The sequence below is a fragment of the Helianthus annuus genome, chromosome 12 (genome assembly GCF_002127325.2).
Source record: "Helianthus annuus cultivar XRQ/B chromosome 12, HanXRQr2.0-SUNRISE, whole genome shotgun sequence".
NCBI classification, from domain to species: domain Eukaryota; kingdom Viridiplantae; phylum Streptophyta; class Magnoliopsida; order Asterales; family Asteraceae; genus Helianthus; species Helianthus annuus.
In genome coordinates this window covers 137315548-137338570 of record NC_035444.2, presented here as the reverse complement: position 1 = coordinate 137338570, position 23023 = coordinate 137315548, and the positions used below count along the sequence as shown (strand labels likewise).

General features: G+C 38.2%; 1 long non-coding RNA gene across 12 annotated transcripts; it reads left to right on the top strand.

Annotated features, from left to right (window-relative positions):
* Window positions 1–1458: 1458 nt before the first annotated feature.
* Window positions 1459–11876, top strand: LOC110895709. 12 transcript variants are annotated; one of them, XR_004875357.1, is made up of 8 exons: window positions 1465–2939; window positions 3020–3128; window positions 4126–4195; window positions 5150–9129; window positions 9241–9281; window positions 9361–9469; window positions 10473–10542; window positions 11497–11876. It is a non-coding gene; the product is annotated as an uncharacterized LOC110895709 (long non-coding RNA). The 12 variants fall into 12 exon arrangements; XR_004875353.1 differs by having other exon boundaries at window positions 1459–2787; window positions 2899–2939; window positions 5150–9469; XR_004875356.1 differs by having other exon boundaries at window positions 9241–9469.
* Window positions 11877–23023: the final 11147 nt, after the last annotated feature.

Below are 23023 nucleotides of genomic sequence, written 5' to 3'. Positions count from 1 at the left end.
TTGCTTCAATTCGGTAATTGTCGGTTATACCCTTTTCTTGAATAAAATGAGTTTTACATAACATATTGATACCAAACTTTTTGCTACTGATTTTATATAATAAATTAAATATTTTGAACTTTATAAACCGATCAAAAACTCAGATTTCTTATTATAACCCGAAAATCGCTTAAAACCGACTTTTACGCGTTTTAAGCGCATAGTATGGATTAAAACTATTTTTAACATATAAAACTTAATACCTACTGATGTTTTAAGTAGATTTTTATAATTAAACAGTAAGCAAAAGTTTTGAACTCAGAATTCTAATATTGACCTTTAAAGCTTATGTGAAATTACCAAAATGCCCCTACGGTGCATAGTTTGGTTATAAAAGATAAATTTCACATATATGCAATACCCTACTGTTATGACTTATAAAAATAAATATTTTTACTGATTATATCAGACCTAAAACTCAGATTTATATTTAATCTCTTTTATAAGCTTTAAAATGACCAAAATACCCTTACGTGGCATAAATTGATTTTAAATTCATTTTGGGCATAATGGAAGGTATCCTACTAATATCACAACATATTTAAGGCATATTAACTTAGGAAACCTGTTCATGACTCATTTGTTTACCCGTTATGCATTTTTCGCGTTCGGTACGGTTTATGTAACTAGTTTGCATAAATTGACCGAAACGGATCAAACCTTATCATTTTTGTCTCAAAATCCAGAATGTGTTTAGTTTACCCATATTATACAAGTATAGAAACTTGTCGGGTCAAAAACATATTCTAATCCGGTCTTCGCTTAATCGTGCGTTTTGAACCGTATATCTTCCTTTAAAACTAACCGGTCTAAGTTTAGGCTTAATTAAGACCTGTTAGGAATCTAATAGGTTATTAAAACCTTTGTTCTAGATTAGGAGACCAGTAAAAGATACTTGCACTCGCTGATTGAGATATATACTTGCTCAGGTAAATACTTTTAACTTATTTTCCCTTATACGGGCTTGGGGTACGGTATATAAAATACCGCTTGGTAGGGCATTGAATTTTTAATCATATGAAGGTTAATTTATTGAGATGACCCGTTTAAACTGTTATGTTTGTTTTAAGCCTTTGGGGAGTTAATGACCATTCCTGGATATCCTCGGCTCATTCATTGAAATGGCCACGACTTAAGCACGGGGTGTAGGCATACACCTGCCAATGCGTATGTAAAAATAATATAACCGCCTGTTCGAGAATAACTCGCCGCGGGATATATTATGTGGTGTGTCTATTAATCTTTAACCTGGTATTCAGCCCGAGCTACTGAACGTATGACGAACATGTAATTCTTTTACAAGTTTATATATAAATAATTATCCCAAGTTATAAAAGATGTTTTGTGCCATGTGCATTCAAATAAATTTTCTTAAACATTTTCAAAACGAGTCGGTTAATTGTATTTACCAGTGTAAACTGTGACAACCGGTAATTAGCGGCTCCTAATTACGCGATTAACAAACGTTTAAGGCGATGATAAATGGTATTTAAGGCACAAATTAACTTAATTAGGCTATTGGAATGCCTAGGAACGCCTATTCGACTTTACATTACGCGAATGATACTCTGTGGAAAAATCTGCTAAATATTAAATGGAAACAAACTGATACCGTACAAAATACTAACAACGCCGATAAATACAAATTTTATACATATGATATTTACATATGAACTTGGTTTTACGGATTCATTGCGCTTTCGAATGTCACAAAACGCGACCATGAACGAAAAACGCGATAGTAAGAACGCACCGACAACGAAACGAAAGCATCCGACACGTGTATTAACTTGAAAACTGAAATATTTTGATATATTTAGCTTCGCTTTCGAATTCTAATGCTCGCAGTTGACAACAGATCGAGAACGGATTTAAAAACGACGAACTACTTGGTTTATGGGATTTAACGCGACTGTCGAGCATACGCGCCTATTAATGACTTACAACGTAAATTATAAGCGCATTCGACCCTAAAATAATATTCTACGACATTTTTCAACGATCGTGTTCGAAAATGGGCTTCGTAGATGTATCGGGCCACCTAAACACGGGGATTGGGCTTGTGGGCCTTGGGCCCAAGCCCAAAACCCACTAAACTAACTCTAGTATAAATAACAAGTGATACCCTAAATCATTCTCATTGTTCAGCCGCATACCTTATCTTTTTATCCCTTTTTCTCTCAAACTCAACACCAGACACATACAAACACAGAGAAGTCATCTCCTCCATGAAGAACCCTAAGCATACTACATGATTTAAGTTTAAATCTTCTGATGAAAGCTGATCCTTTACACCAAATTTCCAAAACATCTTTCTTTCTTTTATATTAGCAGCCGACCCCCTCCCCTCATCATCACCGTCATCTGTTCTGGCGTCGGGGTTGGAGGTGCCGGCCGGCTTCCGGTGAACCCTCACACACACGGCGACGGTACGGAGAGGCGGAGAGAGAGAGATGATGCAAGAGAGAGAAAGAGTTCGGGAGAGAGACACGGCGGAGCAAACCAGCAGCGACGCCGCCTAGAGCGGCGGTGGTTGTTTCCAGCAACGATACCCCTAAACCACCATCTTTTCCCTCTCAAACAGACGCCGACAACTCCCCTTTCCGGTGGTTTTTCCGACGAGGCAACCCCCCCCGCTCCGGCGACTCGGATTTGCAACAAAAATGGCTGGAGTGTGAAGATTGCACACCTGAAACAACACATGAGCTCCGATATGGTTTTTCCGGTGACTCACTTTCGACATAATCGGTGGGTTATCTTTTCAGGTGTATTCGTACATTTATATATTTATTTTTATTTTAACCTGATTCGTTGGTATTTCTGATGATTGGTGACGATGATGATGCTTAACGGCTGAAGTGGTGGCGGTGACGCAGCTGTGACCGGCAACGGCGGTGATGGTGACGATTGTTACGTTTTTTTTTTCGGTTCAGTCTTGTTGTTTTTTTTTTTTGAGCATCTGAGGTCACGAAATATGCAGGTTATTTCGGGTCAAAGCTAGTCAACGTGGTCAACGGTCAGATCTGGAGCGCAAGTATACTGAGACAACTTCTACTGGTTGTGCACGAGACGTTCGGTGAAGTATAAACGTGAGCTCGTGCTTCGGTTTGATTAGTTTTGTATAAAGTATTTATTTATCTATTTATTAAAAATAAATAATGCTCGCGTAACGAACCAAACCGAACCGACAGGTGATTATTAGCCGACTCGATCAATAGTTTGACAAAAAAAAAATGAATATAATTAGTGCATTGCAATCTATCAAACTACATATAAATATGTTAAATTTATCAACGAAACTTGTAACACGCCGAATTCTAAAAGTGTTATAAGTTTTTGTACATTGAAATGTTTGATTGGATGATTGATTTTTGAGAAAGTAGAGACAACTTGGGTTGTCGGGTTTGTACAAAAACAAGTGAAACTCTGTCGAAATTCTATAAAGTAAAAAATATATATATATATATATATATATTTCATTCTATCAGATAAGTGAAACGTTTTTATTAGAGTAACTATGTTTCTTCAAGATAAATGCATAATTATTATTAAGCGTCAAATGGGACGCATATCCAAGTTTTTTAGCAATTAAACGATGAGTTTTGTTCGGATTTAAAACGCGTACATACTCGATTTATATATGTATACTCTATAAGAAAAAGACAACGTTTTACCATCTTTGGATACTTAGATTTTTGATAAATGATATTACAACGGAAGTTGCACGGTTTAACAATAATAAATATACTTCTAAAAAATAAATATATAAGTTACATATTTACCCATTTCTAAGAGGCGAGTTATACGTTTTGATTTAATTACCAAGGGTTGATTTCACACAACTACATAATTCACAAAGATTTTAGACATTATACTAAAATTTATATATTCGATATAAATAAACCCAAATATACACATATTTGTACTTTTACGAAAGTAAGCTAATATCACCATCGGTTCGAGTTAGAATCGCTTGAGAGGCGTATTGTTTCAATACAAGTTCAAGTAGTTGAATACACTCTCATAATAACTAGTTTGCTAACTAGTGTTATTAGTATTCGAACTTAAGGTGCCCTTTACTTATAGATAGGGCACAAGGAAGTCGGTTAGTCCAAGTTCGAGCCTTGGTGGGTAGCACTATCACGGTTAATCCTAGGTGAGTTCATAACCCCCACTTTTTACTGTTTTACATTTTTTTTATAAATGTTTTCGGGGGTGGAAAGGCATGCAAGTTTTTGCAAAAGCAAACACTATTTTGATGAACGAAAACACATATTTAGAAACCATGTTGCAAATGAATTTCAACGAACTCGAAAGGTTTACAAAAGGTTTATACTAAACATACCGGTTTTACAAAACGTGCATGATTTTCATGACTAGTGACGGAATGTCCTAGTTACTACAACAGAACTGGGTTGGCCTGCGTGCGAAAAACGAGACAACTCAGTGAGATCATGTCCCCCTTTTCTTTCAACGTTTCGGTTTACAACTTTCAGGGGGAAATACATGTCAAACTTAGGTATGATTAAGTTATGGAATGAACTCTTAGATCATGTGAACATAGGCTGTAACTGAGGTGCCATTAATCCTTTTGAGGACCAAGGAACAAAGGTTAGATCTAATGGGTACGGGCGAGCCCCACTCACGGTCCATGGGTGACCACTTAGAGTGCTGTTGTGTCCCAGTCGAGGTGATTCGACACTAAAAATTGCCTACGCGGGTTGAGTACCTCCTATGTCGTCGCATATATTAATGTCCTCGCGAAACATTAATGATCAACATGTTCATAGACGCTTTTCATACCAACTTACAACACTAAAACTTTCAAATGTTTTTAATATTCATTTGACGCAAACTCATATTACATGTATTTACAAACTTTGACAACGCTTTCAACTTATGTACAAATAAGAGGACGTGTTAGTCCTGCTTACAAAGACTCTCGTGGGCTAGACTCACAACTTTCATATATCATGCCGAGAAAATGAATTTTCTATATTTTCTCAACAACTTTTAAACCGGTTATCAAAAAAATTTGTTTTAAATCTTTTTAAAACAAACCATGAACTCGCTCAACTTTATGTTGACTTTTTCGCATGCTCTTTCTCAGGTTGCATTTTTCAAAACTACGGAACGGTTGGTATAGGAGAACCCACGGGATTTCGAGTACTTAGCGGCGTTCTTTTTCTAGAAGTCTTAGCTTATTTGCTTCCGCTGTGCAATGAAGATACCGGTCCAGTCACGCCAAGCTCTGATATTTCGGGGTGTGACAGATTGGTATCAGAGCTATAGGTTTCAGCGAATTAGGTTTCTGTAGAGATACCTAGGCTCTAACCTCACTATCCTCTGGGGACTTGGATTATTAAGACTTGAACACATACAGAACGCCTAGGACTCGAATATGGGTTCGAACCGTTGCCGAAAACAATGAGTCAAACAATTTTGATTTTAAACAAGCACAAATGTTGTGTCGATACACAGTACACGAAACAATTACATACAATAAGCAAAACCTTGAGATTTTTGATAACATGCATTTAGGACTTTTGTAAAGCTTACGTCGAAACTCATTAAAGGTCCTCACTTAGAAACCATGACTAACAACTCGGGCAAACGCTATTATATTTTATCGTCTGTGCTATTTTATTTACCCTAGCAGGTAATCTACGTGAAAAAAAAACGCTAGTGCGCGAGTGCACATGAAGCTTAAACTATACGTCAGCGGACGTCGAAGTATATCACACACGACTTTCGAGGCAAGGCCTCCGGGAAAACACAAATGGACACGACAACAATGATGCTAATCTCGTCAGCGGGAGAAAATTTCACAACAGTCGATACTTAGTCTGAAGAGACTCACAATTGTTGGCGCTGCAAAAGAAGTCACACGTCTTCGCATTCCCCCTATTTCATTTATGGTGATTACGCTATGTTCGACATTCCATGGTAAGGTCAACTAACAAACGGTTATCACGCGAAATTCCAGGTAAAGTCCATAAGTTTCTTTTGTGGAAATTCTGACTTTTGCATATAGTGAGTAGATTTTCGTATTTCTACTCCCCCCTAATGATCATTGCATCACGAAAATTTTCTTTCATAATAGCGAATACTCATTTGCTTCATTCTTGACGAATTCATATGTTACACCTGCGTTTGTTACGCATGTGGCTTCACTTGAAATTGTTGCATTATCAAGTTCAAATATTATTTCTCTATACTCACTCCTTTCATTGTGATCTAGATAAACCACATTATTGCATAATGTTGACTCTTTGATATCGAGTCAACGAAACTCGTTGAAACTCTTTTCTTTTCAAGCCACATACATGGTTTTCGTTGTAACCATTTCGAAATCTTCTGGTTGATACATGTATCCATTGTTGGACTGTTTTAAACCAAGTTCAATCGTTTGAACTTGCTCGTAATATACATTCAATTCAGGGTTCCATATGATGGATTGAGGCCATCATATCCAACTTAATCCCAATAAGCACTTCATTGGTTTGAACTATAACATGCTTGTTCGGTCTTTGACTTTATTGAATCGTTTCTTTGATCACGATCACCTTGTGGTGGCGTCTTTCACAAGTTTGAAGCTTGCGCTAATCTCGTGCTCACATCATGTAAGGATTTAATTATTTATTTATTTGTTTTTTTTGATATTAAATCCGCTTTGTTGATTATCATATTAAAGCAATCTTAACACAATCGTGTGTTAAGATAATGGTACACCAATTTATGTCATATTTCGGTGTATCTCTTAACGGTTCTTTCAGCATCGATCGAACATTTTGTGATATTCATTGCTCTTTCATTGTCGATTGAACACATTATTTATTTGTTGTTTCATTTTCAGTTGGAAATCCTATAAGATTTGTTTGGAACAAATTTTCAAATTTACTTCGTTGAGCCTTCATCTGATTTCAAACACGGTGATATTTGTTTGATCAGCGCTATTATTGAATTATTTCAATTACTACGACACCTTGTGGTGTCGGTATAAACTTGTAGCTTGGGCTAATCATAATCGAGTGTTTCACGCAAAACACAGGTGATACTTGTTCGGTCACCGCTATTATTGAATTGTTTCATTCACTACGACACCTTGTGGCGTCAATATAAACTTGAAGCTTGTGCTAATCACGATCAGCCGTCTCATGCGAAACTATGTATACTCTTCGTTTGATTCATCATTTAAATAGTCTTAATGCAACTATGTATTAAGATGATGATACACCAGGTTCGGTTGTATTTCATTTCGGTGTATCCTTGCAACTCAACAATGACAACACGTTGATTTTATCTTATTCATTTATTGGTTCAATAGTTGACAAATCATTTTTATGATTCTACTTATTTGAGTTTGTTGAATTCGAGTTTCACTTATACAACAACCAACGTTAGATTCCGTTGGTAGTAAATTCTATTGTTTCAAAAAATGATTTGCAGTTAGCAAACGTTCATTTGGAATTCCACTGGTTGAATTTCCTCTTTTGTTGATCCCGGTAAACCTAGTCACATTGGTGATAGTATCACAACATCTCGTTCACTTGACATCGATTTCTAGAACAAAATCAGTTAAACCATCGGGTTCATATTGATGCAAGATGTTCTTGCAATCACGTAATCTGAACAAGTTTTGGTTCGATTACACCGTCATTCACATTGGTATTATCGGGACTTACCTAGGAATAACACAACCCTGAGGAGATAACATAGACTAAATTTCGAGGACGAAATTTCTGCAACAGGGGGAGAATGTGACAACCGGTAATTAGCGGCTCCTAATTACGCGATTAACAAACGTTTAAGGCGATGATAAATGGTATTTAAGGCACAAATTAACTTAATTAGGCTATTGGAATGCCTAGGAACGCCTATTCGACTTTACATTACGCGAATGATACTCTGTGGAAAAATCTGCTAAATATTAAATGGAAACAAACTGATACCGTACAAAATACTAACAACGCCGATAAATACAAATTTTATACATATGATATTTACATATGAACTTGGTTTTACGGATTCATTGCGCTTTCGAATGTCACAAAACGCGACCATGAACGAAAAACGCGATAGTAAGAACGCACCGACAACGAAACGAAAGCATCCGACACGTGTATTAACTTGAAAACTGAAATATTTTGATATATTTAGCTTCGCTTTCGAATTCTAATGCTCGCAGTTGACAACAGATCGAGAACGGATTTAAAAACGACGAACTACTTGGTTTATGGGATTTAACGCGACTGTCGAGCATACGCGCCTATTAATGACTTACAACGTAAATTATAAGCGCATTCGACCCTAAAATAATATTCTACGACATTTTTCAACGATCGTGTTCGAAAATGGGCTTCGTAGATGTATCGGGCCACCTAAACACGGGGATTGGGCTTGTGGGCCTTGGGCCCAAGCCCAAAACCCACTAAACTAACTCTAGTATAAATAACAAGTGATACCCTAAATCATTCTCATTGTTCAGCCGCATACCTTATCTTTTTATCCCTTTTTCTCTCAAACTCAACACCAGACACATACAAACACAGAGAAGTCATCTCCTCCATGAAGAACCCTAAGCATACTACATGATTTAAGTTTAAATCTTCTGATGAAAGCTGATCCTTTACACCAAATTTCCAAAACATCTTTCTTTCTTTTAAATTAGCAGCCGACCCCCTCCCCTCATCATCACCGTCATCTGTTCTGGCGTCGGGGTTGGAGGTGCCGGCCGGCTTCCGGTGAACCCTCACACACACGGCGACGGTACGGAGAGGTGGAGAGAGAGAGATGATGCAAGAGAGAGAAAGAGTTCGGGAGAGAGACACGGCGGAGCAAACCAGCAGCGACGCCGCCTAGAGCGGCGGTGGTTGTTTCCAGCAACGATACCCCTAAACCACCATCTTTTCCCTCTCAAACAGACGCCGACAACTCCCCTTTCCGGTGGTTTTTCCGACGAGGCACCCCCCCCCCCGCTCCGGCGACTCGGATTTGCAACAAAAATGGCTGGAGTGTGAAGATTGCACACCTGAAACAACACATGAGCTCCGATATGGTTTTTCCGGTGACTCACTTTCGACATAATCGGTGGGTTATCTTTTCAGGTGTATTCGTACATTTATATATTTATTTTTATTTTAACCTGATTCGTTGGTATTTCTGATGATTGGTGACGATGATGATGCTTAACGGCTGAAGTGGTGGCGGTGACGCAGCTGTGACCGGCAACGGCGGTGATGGTGACGATTGTTACGTTTTTTTTTTCGGTTCAGTCTTGTTGTTTTTTTTTTTGAGCATCTGAGGTCACGAAATATGCAGGTTATTTCGGGTCAAAGCTAGTCAACGTGGTCAACGGTCAGATCTGGAGCGCAAGTATACTGAGACAACTTCTACTGGTTGTGCACGAGACGTTCGGTGAAGTATAAACGTGAGCTCGTGCTTCGGTTTGATTAGTTTTGTATAAAGTATTTATTTATCTATTTATTAAAAATAAATAATGCTCGCGTAACGAACCAAACCGAACCGACAGGTGATTATTAGCCGACTCGATCAATAGTTTGACAAAAAAAAAATGAATATAATTAGTGCATTGCAATCTATCAAACTACATATAAATATGTTAAATTTATCAACGAAACTTGTAACACGCCGAATTCTAAAAGTGTTATAAGTTTTTGTACATTGAAATGTTTGATTGGATGATTGATTTTTGAGAAAGTAGAGACAACTTGGGTTGTCGGGTTTGTACAAAAACAAGTGAAACTCTGTCGAAATTCTATAAAGTAATATATATATATATATATATATATATATATATATTTCATTCTATCCGATAAGTGAAACGTTTTTATTAGAGTAACTATGTTTCTTCAAGATAAATGCATAATTATTATTAAGCGTCAAATGGGACGCATATCCAAGTTTTTTAGCAATTAAACGATGAGTTTTGTTCGGATTTAAAACGTGTACATACTCGATTTATATATGTATACTCTATAAGAAAAAGACAACGTTTTACCATCTTTGGATACTTAGATTTTTGATAAATGATATTACAACGGAAGTTGCACGGTTTAACAATAATAAATATACTTCTAAAAAATAAATATATAAGTTACATATTTACCCATTTCTAAGAGGCGAGTTATACGTTTTGATTTAATTACCAAGGGTTGATTTCACACAACTACATAATTCACAAAGATTTTAGACATTATACTAAAATTTATATATTCGATATAAATAAACCCAAATATACACATATTTGTACTTTTACGAAAGTAAGCTAATATCACCATCGGTTCGAGTTAGAATCGCTTGAGAGGCGTATTGTTTCAATACAAGTTCAAGTAGTTGAATACACTCTCATAATAACTAGTTTGCTAACTAGTGTTATTAGTATTCGAACTTAAGGTGCCCTTTACTTATAGATAGGGCACAAGGAAGTCGGTTAGTCCAAGTTCGAGCCTTGGTGGGTAGCACTATCACGGTTAATCCTAGGTGAGTTCATAACCCCCACTTTTTACTGTTTTACATTTTTTTTATAAATGTTTTCGGGGGTGGAAAGGCATGCAAGTTTTTGCAAAAGCAAACACTATTTTGATGAACGAAAACACATATTTAGAAACCATGTTGCAAATGAATTTCAACGAACTCGAAAGGTTTACAAAAGGTTTATACTAAACATACCGGTTTTACAAAACGTGCATGATTTTCATGACTAGTGACGGAATGTCCTAGTTACTACAACAGAACTGGGTTGGCCTGCGTGCGAAAAACGAGACAACTCAGTGAGATCATGTCCCCCTTTTCTTTCAACGTTTCGGTTTACAACTTTCAGGGGGAAATACATGTCAAACTTAGGTATGATTAAGTTATGGAATGAACTCTTAGATCATGTGAACATAGGCTGTAACTGAGGTGCCATTAATCCTTTTGAGGACCAAGGAACAAAGGTTAGATCTAATGGGTACGGGCGAGCCCCACTCACGGTCCATGGGTGACCACTTAGAGTGCTGTTGTGTCCCAGTCGAGGTGATTCGACACTAAAAATTGCCTACGCGGGTTGAGTACCTCCTATGTCGTCGCATATATTAATGTCCTCGCGAAACATTAATGATCAACATGTTCATAGACGCTTTTCTTACCAACTTACAACACTAAAACTTTCAAATGTTTTTAATATTCATTTGACGCAAACTCATATTACATGTATTTACAAACTTTGACAACGCTTTCAACTTATGTACAAATAAGAGGACGTGTTAGTCCTGCTTACAAAGACTCTCGTGGGCTAGACTCACAACTTTCATATATCATGCCGAGAAAATGAATTTTCTATATTTTCTCAACAACTTTTAAACCGGTTATCAAAAAAATTTGTTTTAAATCTTTTTAAAACAAACCATGAACTCGCTCAACTTTATGTTGACTTTTTCGCATGCTCTTTCTCAGGTTGCATTTTTCAAAACTACGGAACGGTTGGTATAGGAGAACCCACGGGATTTCGAGTACTTAGCGGCGTTCTTTTTCTAGAAGTCTTAGCTTATTTGCTTCCGCTGTGCAATGAAGATACCGGTCCAGTCACGCCAAGCTCTGATATTTCGGGGTGTGACATAAACTGACGTATTTTCCAAAAGGCTAAAGTGCAGGTACTAGGCGGAATAGGCTGGCTACTCCTGAGTGAATAAATAAGAGTCTTGCAAACCTTATCACTTAAAGATCTGTTGAACAATGTTTCTTTTATACTTCTGATCTGCCTGTGGATCTCTTACAACCGTTTTGTAATAATTGATATTACTTTTATTCGGTTTGTAATATTTTATCTTTCGATTTCCGCTGTGTATTAAACTGTGATAAATTGTCTATGATGATATCAACTACGTCACGATACTCCCCACCGGGCCCACCGGTAATACGTGGAAATATTGGGGTGTGACAATACGGTACTGGTATTTTAGTGTAAAAACCAGTATCGTACCAGACCGGTACCGAACCGGTGCCGAAAATGTCAAAAGTTGGTACCGAATCGGTACCAAAAATGTACTCGGGAAATTTGGTACCGGTAACCAGTACCATTTGCTCATCCCTAATCCCAACACCCGCTATATTAGATTCCTGTGTGAATTCACTAACTTATATTTCATCCTCTTTAGGCGAGTCGGGCAGGTTATCTAACGAGTCGAAATATGTTTGGTCTAAAAGCACCACTTAAAAAACATATTAGATGGGTTTACGTGAAACATAATATTCTTTTCTAATTCGTTTTTATTTTACCTAAGTACTATGATGGATGGTTGCATGGAACATGGAAAAATACCTATATGGCTTGCTGATGTTCACTTCTTAATAAAATAAGTTACATGAAATCCGTAACTTTGTGTTTCTTTTGCTAATTTTATTTAGGGTATAAAAATATGTTGCATGCTTTGTACTAATGGGTTTTACTTTAACATTTAAGGTTTTTAGATGGTATTAACTACCCTGGTTAGTCTTTAATATGTTTTTATGTTTTAGAAAAGGCCTTTTCGAAGTAACATGAGAAAAGGCATTATTTACCAGGTATCTCCGGTAGATGATCATAAACATAACATATGGATTCTGCGTTTTTTTTTATTTTACATAAGTACTATCGGCAAGTCACAAATACGAAATGATTGGTTTTTATGTCATGGGAACAAACATAGATTTAGTTGTCTATTTTGTTTTAAACAAAGTCATGAGCTTTAAATAGGGACGGAAATAGGCAGCTCTGGTGTACTGGGTACACATGTTTAAAAACATCATGCTTTTGTTACATAACCTACTTGAAAACGCTTATGCCATACATATTTTAAGTGACTTAAAAAATTATATGTGGAACAAGGAAAAATAATTGTATGGCTTGCTGATGTTTACTTATCTATACAACCTAATAAAAGCCTTAATTAGGGGACACGTGTCCACCATCTAGAGGCTCTATTCCTCATTTTCCCGCCAAAACTAGCATCCCTTGATTTCCCTGTGGTGAAAGCATACGCGGGATCCGTTCCCATCCATTCGGTCGGGTCGAATGGGTTCTCATATATTTGATAAAACTGATCGGAGTGTCGCGCTCCGGTCAAAGATAATATTTATAAGCCCAAATTACCCTTAACTATGTGTTACTGGTAGCAAGGGGTCGAACCACGAAGAGTATGTGGTTTATGTGTGGATTCGATTGAATTAAACAAATGTCACGATTTATGAAGCTTGCTAGAATATCTTTATGTTTTTGTTTAATTGAGAGATGTGAGTTTAGACTAAGTGAATTGATTAAATTGATTAACAACTAATGATTAATGATTACGAGAAAATTGGTTACTAGAACAATAATAAGAAAAAGGAATCACACCCGGTTTCGGTAATTGCTAACCTAGGATTTCTACAAGTTTTAGATTCAACTCAAATGCATATGATTAGCGGATATAGTGTACCATGACTTAGGTGCTAATAACTATCAACGTCCCGAAGAACGGACAAGAATACACTTTGTAATCAACACAAGTAAATCCTAACCACGACAATGCACAATTACATATCACCATTTCGCAAAGTCATAACTTTTAACATCGTTCGACAATTTACGAATTCGCAACAAATGTAACACTATTACCAAAGGTTTCAAAAATCAAACACAAATTGTCACTAAGTTGAAACAAGAACAATTCGAAACCCTAAAATTAACAACTACCTACACCGGGGTGAAACCGAGATGATTAGCCGCTCATGGTTGAAGAAGCTTGATCACCGGATGATTGGAACTCGAAATTGAACATCTTGAAGCTTTGAGTATGGTGAATGATGATGTTTGGTGGAAGATGATGATGGTAGAAGGATTAGGGTTTGTGGATGAATTGGCGATTAGGAATGGTTGATGATGATGATCTTGATTCGGGTGATGTAGGAATGATAGATGGAAATTGAGATGGAATGGTAGGTGAATCGTGATTAGTCTTGGCTCCAAGATGTGTTTTCCAACTTCAAAAAATTGTGTAACTCCCGAGTTCAATGCCCAAGAACCAATAAAGATCGAGCTTTAACCCCAAAAGTCCAAAATTCGCGTTTGAAAAATCTGATGCCCGTCGCCGACGGGCCTGACCCCGTCGCCGACGGGTTCTCCTGATGGGGTTTTCGTCCGACGGGTTAAATGACTGGTTATGGGAATTTTTGGCATACGGGGTTTTCCTGAGCCCGTCGGGGATGGACCTATACCCGTCGCCGACGGCTTGTCCAACTCTACTTCTCCAATTTTTGCTTCTTGCACTCCCGGTTGATCCGTAACGCGACCTGGTGCTCCGGTTTTCAACCCGGTGACCCGTAAAGCTCCCGAAAAGCTCCTTAAACTTCGTTAAACCTGTATAACCACAAGTCTAATTAAAAGTAGGCCATTCAAGATTAAAACTCATATAAAAACATAAATTTAAACAATTACGAGCACCGGTTTTCAACCACGTATCACATCCCCACACTTGACTTTTGCTTGCCCTCAAGCAAATCTGTTTTTCACTTTCACGTGGGTTGAACAACGAATACACTTCCCATTCCCGAGACAAAGGTTAAGGTCTATTGTCATACAAAAGTTCACATTCTTTATAATTTCCACATATTTACCGGTCAAGTGAATAATCACATATAATAATGGTTATCCAAGATTAACCCGCCCGTAAAACTAACAAGTCATGCATATCCCTCACAATGTTCTCTCCACTTGGCTTATAATTTGGCTAATGCGTATAATGTATTAGCACCTCAATCATTAATCGCTCAAAACCGATTAGAACACGTACCCGCATAGGCTTGCAACTCAATCATTCTCCACCACCGATCACGAATACTAAGCACAAGTCATAAGGTCTTTGTAAGGGTTGTAACGGGGCTAGGCTAAAGGTAGGAAGTTGGATATTTTAAAGTGGCTAAGGTGATGAAAATTCAATTTTTATTACAACGCAACTATTCTAAACTCAAGTAAACTATAAACATCAACTACAAAGCAATGATTTTCGCCTTTTATTCAACAACTAGAAACACATATTTTTGTTCTTTTCTCAATGATTTTCTATTCTTTTTCGCAACATTTTCTGATTTTTTTACACATACAAATAAATCACAACTATACAAACTTAAACTCCTATAATCGAATTTTCATCACACGGGTTTAAAAAGAAAAGGCTTATGGTTATGGGCTAAGTGGGTTGTCAAACGAAAGGTTTAGGCTCAAAGTTGGCTACTAGGGGATGATTTTTGGGCAAGGATATAAAAATGGTGTAAAAGGAAAAAGTTTACCTAATGCCTTAATCATTATCGTGCTTGTATTCGGTCTATGGTCTCAAACATATCAAAAGTTGCAAGTTCTACAATACGCGACTAATGGTCCACTCAAACAAAGAAACATGTAAATGTAAATCTATGATATAAAAGTGGCTCAAAACCTCACGTATAAGGGTATGATATGTGATATGCATCAAATGCTAGTTCCTTAGGCGAATTATTCCCAAATAACCACCCACTAAATACACGCCATGCTATTAATTTGAACTTGACCATGACAAAAGACCAAATGGGTTGTGACATCCCTCGTTGACTTAGTTACTTGTGCTTTTAAGATCGCTTTTGAAACAAGATATTTTTGAAAATTTTTTGAAATTTTCCCCCATCCCCACACTTGAGGTAAACATTGTCCTCAATGTGTAGTGTTTAAATGAACGGGTCAAAATCTAAAACTTTTACTACTCCCCCATCCCCACACTTGAGGTAAACATTGTCCTCAATGTGTAAGAAGTAGAGTTTTTCAAAGCACACAAGGGATGTGACACGACTAACTTCCCCAAAATTTCACCCCGGAAGAATAGTATACAATTTACAATCCACTTATTTGCTAACTAAAAAATCAAAAGTAAAAAAGAAACGTATGCACCTGATTTTCGAGCTCATTCCTCGTGTGCTCTTCTTCTCTTCAAGAAAGCGGTATTCCCACGAACTCAATGTACCTACAAATCTTGACCCTTGTGTAGAAGCATGCTTCTCACAACCATCAAAATTTGTTAGTTACCTAGTTCTACCACTTTTTATGAAAACTTTACCAAGCTATACGTTATTTCACTTTGATTTATGTGGAAAATAAGTTACAACAACAACAAGCCTAACTCACTTTCGTAGGAATCACGGTTGCATTTAGCTCATGAAACAAGCCCTTTTAAACCCCCCAATAGCTTGGGAGGACGAGAGGTCTCGTGAGGGTTATATAGGGAACACACCCACAACGTTCATTTAACTAGACAAAAAGTAAATAATAACGAAAAAGAAATAAAGAACCAAAGTATACAACAACAACAACAACAACACAAAACATACCATACCTCTACCGCTGATATCGCTCGTTGGGATCAACTGGCGGGTTTGGCTGGTATTGATAACCAGTGAGGGCCTCAAACATCTCCCTATAGTTATCGAGTGGACTCTGCTCCCCTTGAGGTGGTGCTTGGTAAGGAATCGGGATAAAGCTGGAGCCTACCGCTTCGGGCCAGTGAGGGGTCGGATCGGATGGGCCTTGTGGGTGGGGAAGGTCGTGGTAATCGGTCCATCCCGAGTGTTTGGCATATGGGAGACCGGCTTGATAGTCTCTTTGGTGTCGCTCCTGATCGTGGAGCACCTTGGCATTATTAATAGCCATTTGGTGAGAGACATACAAGGCACTCCAGTGGCGTCGTTCCAATTCTCTTGCTTCATTTTGACGCCTTGCCTCTTTTTCCTCCCATGCCCGTCTTTGGGCCCTATCTTCCTCTTGCACTTGTAGTAAGCGTTCCATTTGTGACCGTTGTTCCTCCATTTGTTTCTCCATCCTTTCTCGAAAGGATGCTTGGGAAGCCCACTGCTCTTGCGAGTACACCCCTTGCGTCTCTTCCCAAACCTCTCTCCTCCTATTATATTCTCTACCCTCGCCTATGCATGCCGAGACATTATCATAAGTCGCCTGTTGCCCGCGGGTAAAGTTTCTATACATCGGTACCTGTCTTTGTTTCACAAAACCTGCCACTTCTGCATTAATCTCCCTGTGTGGCCTCATGTACCTCCGTTGTGGTCCTCGTGGACCATCAGGCTCATCCTCGTTTTCTTCATCAAACATCTCCTCATCTCCCCCAGCTCCTTGTTGCGCATCTGGGTTAACAAACTCATACTTGTGACCCAATTTGTCGGTCACTACATATTTGTTTCCCACCAGATCCACATCTATTCTCCAATTCTTCTTCATTGATGCTATGTTGAATTCTTCCAAAGGTTTGGATACCCAAAGTGCTTCTGGAGGCAGACAATTCTGTTGAACAATCATAGCACTGATGAGGCGTGCATACGGAATAAAACGCCTTTGAGACGCCTCTCGGGTGGTCCATGTATGCATCATAACGATATGTCTCCAAGACAAAGTAGGGGTCCCGTACAACAAAGAATGGACAGCCCTACAATCGCTCGCTCTCACTCCTCCTCGATCACCGAATCTCACCATCACATTTTTCTAGGGAAATTCCTTGAAGAATTTTCCCTTTGAGCGTCATTTGAACTCTTTTAGCCTCTCCCCCATCACTGTATGGTAAAATAACCGCTGTCATCTGCTCCGGATCACCATCGTTCATATGATAATCCAAAAATTGTTGCATGGCTGGATAGTCATATGCTTGCACCCCCAAAGAGTCAAACCGAGCGATGCAGTTAATTGTTTCGAAAGACATCGTCATTGGCCCTCGGCTTGTCTTACCAACTAGTTTCCACTGAGCAAGAGGGCCATCCTTATTCATAAACTTCAACATTGACAACCATTCGCACACATCCGACAGATACACCCGCGAGGTGTTATCTTCACACCAATCAAGCACCCGCCCCCATCCTTGGCGTTCAAACATTTGCACGATTCCAATTTGTTTGAACTCTTCAACATTCACAACTCTTTCACATATAGCCCTTTCCAGAACTGAGGTGTTAACGTTGTTGACCATTTTCCATTTCCAGAGCTTGGCCTCTAACTTCCTATCTTGATAACCCGATAGGGGTTTGTTTTTCTCCTCATCCCAAACTTTGGCGCTTTTTCTATCCCTGAACTTTTCCCACGCCCAATCCTGCCTATACAGTCTCGCATCATTCTCTTCTACGGAGCTTAGGTGCTCCCACTTCTTCGGTATTAAACCGGAAAAAGAACCTACTCCCGATGATGAAGCTTGCCCTGTAGTCTTTTGTCTTTTACCACCGGCCATAACTACAAGCACAAAACAAACAAAGCATCAATAAAAACCTCACAACTTTGAACATGATTTGTGATGTTGATATTTTAATTAACAAGTGAATGTAAAATCGCCTTTTTAAACCAAAGTCGCTCATTTTATCATATACTTATCAATTTCCTTGTTAACTTGCAATTTCTTATACGTTCAACAAAATTCAACATCACTCTCATGTTCAATCATGTACATAATAAGTGTAATCACTTCACTATTGTTATAACATGCTCAAATTCCATCCAAAACAACTAATCTTACTCAAAATCATGCTAGAGCAACATACATTGTTTAAACAACCTACTCTTAAACTAACAAGTTTAAAATTTCGGAAGAAAAACACTAAACATACGATAATCAAGCATAAATTTGAGGGAAATCCATACCTGTGATGTTGTAGACAAGAAGAAATAAGAGAAAGATGTAAAACAAGTAACTTGATGCACACCCTTCAAAAACCCGAAGTTACACACCCATAAATCTTGCAGACTAGCAAGAATTGATGAAAACCGTGTTGGGGGTTTTGTTCCTCTCGAAAAATCACTTAAGTTGGACCCAAAAATCAGTTGATTTGGTGCAGATTTGAGAAAGTTATGGAGATTAGAAGGTTTTAGGGTTCTTGGAGTGTTTGTGGAGAAGATGCAGTTGGGGAGGTGAGTTATGAGAGAGAGAGAAGGAAATTTAGAAATTGACTGATGTGGGTTGTTTTGATTCGATTTTGTAAAGTTTAATAAGGTTTAGATGAGTTTTGGTTAGGTAGGGAAGTGTTTGGTTTCGGTTTATTAAGTAAAACAAAAACCGGCCGCCACTGTTTTTTAAATCCCGTCGCCGACGGCAACTAACCCGTCGCCGACGGGTAGTACAAAATGAACCTGGGCCGACGCCTTAAACGTCTGGTTACGGGTATTTCTGGCCGACGCTCTTTTCCGCTGCCCGTCCCGGACGGGTTCCTCCCCATCGGCGACGGGTTCCGCTTTACCACTTTTTACTTTTTCAATTTAATTTTTTTTTTTGAAAAATAGGAGGAAAAAAATAAACTTTTTGAAAAGGAACTATATACAAACAAAATTGCTAAAATTTATTAAAATTCTTTTTGTGATTTTTTTATAAGTTAAATTTTAAAAACGCAATAACCGTCAAAGGCCCTACCACCCCCCAAAAAGTCGTGTAGTCCTCAATGCACATAACAAAACTTAAAAACATACCTTACGTCTTCAAGACTCGTTCGGGATATCTGGACTTCACACAATCAAACGGGGTTAGTATGAAATGAAAACGATTATATCCACAACACACAAACAATTAAATAATTATACATAACTTTACACAAAACGTGACCGGTCCTTTTCATTCGACCTCATAAACCGGGATGCTTACCACGAAGCTCACCGATTCCTTGTTTTCATCCAGCTTTTCGTTACCATCGAGAAACGGTTTTAGCCGATGACCATTAACCGTTTGCAATGTCCCATCCTTCGGGTCCTCGATGGTAACATCATCCAATTGTCCGACCCGGGTGATCACATAGGGTCCCATCCATTTGCTCCGGAGCTTTCCGGGAAAGAATTTTAGCTTCGAGTTGTATAGCCACACCTTTTGCCCAACCTCGAACTCTTTCCTTCTCAACTTGGCATCATGCGCCTTCTTCATCCCATCATTGTACTTGGATGCGCATTCATATGCCATTTCCCGTAGCTCCTCCGACTCGCATAGCTTGAGTTTTCGTTCCTTACCTGCATCATCATATTGCACATTAACCTCTTTAATAACCCATATTGATTTATGCACAAGTTCAACCGGTAAATGACAATTTTTACCGTAAACCAACCGGTAAGGTGTAGTGCCAGTGGGTGTCTTATGTGCCGTACGGTAGGCCTATAAAGCATCGTTCAACTTAATTGACCAATCCTTACGGTCCGCCTGTACGGTCTTTTGCAAAATCTCTTTGATTTGCCTATTTGACACCTCGACTTGCTCACTTGTTTGCGGGTGATAGGGGGTAGCAATTCTATGGTCAACACCAAACCATTTTAAAAGTTTCCCAAACCGAAAATTTTTGAAATGATATCCTCCATCACTTATGATGACACGAGGAATCCCAAACCTTGAAAAAATATTGGTTTGAACAAAATTACAAACCACGGAATGGTCGTTTGTCTTGGTGGCTATTGCTTCGACCCACTTTGACACGTAATCAACGGCCACCAAGATGTACAAGTTGCCATAAGAATTGGGGAATGGCCCCATGAAATCAATACCCCACACATCGAAAACATCGACCACGAGGATTGGTTGCAAGGGCATCTCATCCCTTTTTGAAATACCACCTATTTTTTGGCACTCTATGCAATTCTTCGAAAACTCATTTGCATCTTTAAAAATAGTTGGCCAATAAAGACCACTATTCAACACTTTATGACCCGTTTTGTGACCACTAAAATGGCCACCACACGCAAATGAGTGTAGATGCTGCAACACGCTTGGAATTTCCTCATCATCTATGCATCTTCTTATCACTTGATCCGCACATTCCTTCCACAAGTGCGGTTCTTCCAGACGGTAATACTTGATTTGAGACATGAAGTGTTGCCTCTTCCGTCTATCCCAATGCGCCGGCATGTCACCTGTAACAAGATAATTTACAATGTTAGCATACCATGGTAACTTATCTAATTTCATAATATGCTCATCTGGGAAAGACTCATTGATCTCTAATGACTTAGGATCCTCTTCGACCATCAACCGGGACAAGTGGTCCGCTACCACATTTCAATACCCTTTTTGTCCCGTATCTCCAAATCAAACTCTTAGAGCAACAACACCCATCGGATCAATCTCGGTTTAGCATCTTTCTTCTCCATGAGGTACCTAACTGCAGTGTAATCAGAATAAATAATCACTTTACTACCCCATATATACGACCGAAATTTGTCCAATGCATATACCACCGCGAGTAGCTCTTTTTCGGTGGTTGTGTAATTCAATTGTTGTCACACCCCAATATTCCACGTATTACCGGTGGGCCCGGCGGGGAGTATCGTGACGTAGTTGATATCATCATAGTCAATACACACAATAATATAGCACAGCGGAAGGCTGGGTAAAATAAACTATTACAAACCATAACGTCCGAGCGTTCGAGTTTATGAATGTACAGACATGAATGTAATAAGATCCACAGGCGGATCATAATGTACAAAGAAACAAAAACTACAGACTCCGGGTATCTATTGGATTTGCAAGATCCTCTATAACACCCTATAGCTCCAGCCTATTTCGGGAAGTACCTGTCAATCAATCTTTAGGAAAATACGTCAGTTTACACTGGTAAATACAATTTAACTGACTCGATTTGAAAACATTTAAGAAAATTGATTTAGGTGCACAAGGCACAAATCATTTATAACTTGGGACAATTTTAATAAAATCTTGTATACAGTTTTACATGCTTGTCATACATGTGGGGCCGGTTTGTAAGTCGGACATGATTAACTGACTCACCACTTATAGAACCCACAAAGGAGTTATCCCCAACTTGTGGGTAATTAAATATTTAGCATTTGCATCTGTCGGGTGCATGCCTGCACCCCGTGTATAGGTCGTGGCCATTAATAACTTAAATGAGCCGAGGATATCCAGGACACGGTCGTTAACCCCCAATTGTTTATGTTATCAAACAATACAGATTAAAACGGGTTATGCGGATTTATTAAATCACAATCCGACAAAATAATCCCATACCCGACCAAGCGATATGATAATACCGTATCCCAAGCCTGTATGGGGAAAATAAGTTAAAAGTATTTACCTGGTGGTAGCAGTAAATTCCTAAGGTTCTTGAAAGGCACTTTTTACCGGAAGCTATTAATCTGTATAGAAGGTTTAATTAGCCTATTAGGATGCTAACGGGTCTTTAATTAAGTCAATGACTTAGACCGGCTAGCTAGAAGGAAACCTTACGGATCTAAATGCTAGATTTAGCGGAGACCGGGATAGAATGTGATTTAGACCCGACAAGCTTGGATACTTGTATAATATGGGTAAACTAAACGCATTCTGGAAAATGAGGATTTAATGATAAGGTTAAACCCGTTTCGGCTATTTTACGTAAACTAGTCACGTAAACCGATCCGAAGGCGTAAAATGCGTAACGGGTAACCAAATAGATTTTATACAGGTCTTAATCATTTTTATGCTCAAAATATGTTAATATATCAGTAATATATTAACATTTATGCCCAAAAAGCAATTTAAACCAAAATAAATCCCATAAGGGTATTTTGGTAATTTTAATGCCCATAAAAGAGTTTATTTATATAACTGAGTTCCAGGTCTGATTAGATTAGTAAAAACTTGTATTTTAATAAGTTACATCAGTAGGATACCTTAACATATGAAAAATATATCTTTTATAACCAACTATGCATCGAAAGGGCAATTTGGTAATTTTACATAGGCTTATAAAGGTTAAAACAGGTTTCTGAGTTTAAAATCTTTAGCTTACTATAATATCATATAAATTAGTTTAAAATATCAGTAGGTAATGAGTTTTATATGTCAAATCTAGTTTTGACCCATACTAAGTGCTAAAAATGCTTAAAATGCGATTTAAAGGGCTATTATGGTAAAAATAGGAAATCTGAGATTTTGGTCAGTTTATAAAGTTCAAAATATTATATTTATCAAATAAAATCAGT